Raw genomic sequence first — 2,872 nt, forward strand, 5'->3', positions numbered from 1 at the left:
TTTTATACAGCCTTTAGCAACCACTTATTTCTTTACTGTCTCCATAGTTTTGAACTTTCCTTCCTGTCATAAAAGATAAATCATATGACATGTAGCAGTGTGAGGGTGGGGATGGAACAATCCTCTCAGAGACCATGGAAGAGGAATGGGATGAAAAACTATGGAATGGTAAACTGGGAGGGGGACAAGGACTGGACTGTAAAAAAAAAAAAACAGATTAAAGATAATTTTTCTGAGTGCTTTTTAGAACGTCTTCGCTGTGTTTACCATGACCATCTGCTCTTGCATTCTGTCTACTTCACCCATTAGAACATATAGCATCCTCATCAGACATGTATTAAATTCCCTGTTTGATGTTTACAATGTCCTTGCTATATATAACTCTGCTTTCATCTTTGGTTTGCTTTATTTCCTAAAGTCTGTTTTTTTGCCTTTTCATGTGTCTTGCAATTTTGTCATTATTGAAAGGTCCACATATTTTATGAGAAAAAAAATTTATTTTAAATATACTTTTGGTAATTTTGTGATAATGTGTATGGGAGGGAAACCTACCAATTGTTTTATTAAGTTTCATTCTTTGAGTAAGCCCATGTCTCTGAATTGACTTTTGATGTAATTCTTAGTTTCATACCTCCTTTGTTGTGTCAGAATGTCTAGAATGGACAAGATAAAGATGTAATTTTGAAAGACAATCAGATTTAGATATTTAAATATTTTAGATATCTTTCTTATACTCCTTGGGTGGCTAGAATGGGATGCAATTATTTCCTTTCCTTTGGACCATTTAACTCTGAAAAAAAAAAAGAAACTATTAAGACTCTGGTTAGATATTTTCTCTTCTCGAAAAGTTATCTTAGAATTTGAGTACTGTAGCATATTTAAAATTTTACCTTATGGCTGTTTCCAGAGGCCTGATGAGGTTTTATTCAAATATTTTTTGTGAGAACCAGGCCAATGTACAGGAAGTTAGTTTTATGGACATGATGGACCCCTCATATGGTTGGGTCCTCCTGGAGATTTGAAAACTCACTCCACCCTGAGTCACCAGTGATTTGTTGGTTAGAGTTGAGGAAGTTCTAACTTATACTGACTTCAGTGGTGGTTCCTCAGCAGGAGCTTTTGCAGGTGTACATTGTGCTCTATAGCCATTCTGTCTTCTTTTGCACATTGAGTATATTTTTCTGATGATCCAAAAATGTGGTCACTTTAAGTCTGTTGGACTGTTAAATGTTAGATTGATTGGTATCTTTGATCTCCTTTATGCCACATGGAGAGAAGTCAGTTTTATGGCATGTTCCTTACTTTCAGAAAAAATTAAACACATCTGAATTATCATTTATACCTACAACCAATTCCAAACTCTGAGTAAACACTAATTTACATTTGTATGGATATTTTCATTCTGATCATTTATGTCATTGAAATTGTACATTTCTTTGGTCTCTTTTTCTAGTTATCACTTTGAATTGTATACTGAAGTTGTAATATTGTATATGTTACCTGATTTATGGATCAAGAATATGGAATATAATTGAAGACCCAAAAATAAACCCACACACTTATGAACACTTGATCTTTGACAAAGAAACCAAAAATGTACAATGGACAAAAGGAAGTATCTTCAATAAATGGTGCTTATCTAATTGGAAGTCAGTATTTAGAAAACTGAAAATAGACCCATATTTATCATCTTGCACAAAGCTCAAGTCCAAGTGGATCAAGGACTTCAACATAAAACCAGATACACTGAATATAATAGAAGAGAAAGTGGAGAAGAGCCTTGAACACATTGGAATGGGGGAAATTTTTCTAAACATAATTCCAATGGCTCAGGTTCTAAGATCAAGAATTGATAAATGGGTCCTCATGAAACCAAAAAGCTTTCATGAGGTAAAGGACATAGTCAACAGGAAAAATCAGCAACCTACAGATTGGGAAGAAATCTTCACAACCCCACATCCAATAGAGGGAACAACAGATTTTTAAAAAATGGCTTTTAAATTTTTTGGTTACTTGGGGGCTTCCAAAGCCTGAACTACCATCCAAAGAGCATACATGGGCTGGGACTAGGACCCTGCATATATGTAGCAGAAACACAGCACAGCCTAGTCTTCATGCACATCCTGCAACAACTAGAGAGGGGGCTGAAGCAGAAACTTCTGGTTTCATTGGGAAGTCTGTAATATCAAATTTTGTTTTACTGAAGTAGACACAGGTGAAACGATGTTTTGCTATAGCAGACATGTGAAAAGATATGTGGTGTTTAGAAGAAATATAAATATGATCCCACACAGAGTAAGAGCTAAAGCATTGATTTACCTTGTTCTGACTCACTATTCTCCACTGATGACATGCATGTATTGATTCACCTTTACTTTCATTACATTGCTGAGCTTTGCTTGTGAAGACCTAATAGATACAAACTCACTAAAGAATTTCTTGTGAGATTCCTGTGGCTTCTGGCTACTTCCACGGATTGTAGCTGATTGCTGAACCTTGAGGATTCTTCTGGATTGAACTGCCCTTGCTGATTCCTGTATGTCTGTTGAGTGGGCTGGACTGCAGCTGCTGGATCCTGTGTAGTGTCTGCCAAGTGGGCTGGACTGCAGTTGCTGATCCATGTTTGGTGTTTGCAAGTAGACTGGAATGAGAACAACTAAGATTGGGCTCATCCCAAAGAACTATTTCTAAACAGTTCCACTTCTTCTGTATCCTAATAACCTTTGCTCCTACTACTTCTGGTGGGTGGTGGTCTAGAGGGGTGTTTGAACCCTTATTAAAGTAGGTTAAGAAAAATATATGCCTAGAAGGGACTTTCTCTGAATCTCTTGACTGCCTGTGGATCCTGTTCCCTTAACTAGGCTGTCTTGTC

This window comes from Mastomys coucha, chromosome X, assembly GCF_008632895.1.
Source record: "Mastomys coucha isolate ucsf_1 chromosome X, UCSF_Mcou_1, whole genome shotgun sequence".
In the NCBI taxonomy this organism is placed as follows: domain Eukaryota; kingdom Metazoa; phylum Chordata; class Mammalia; order Rodentia; family Muridae; genus Mastomys; species Mastomys coucha.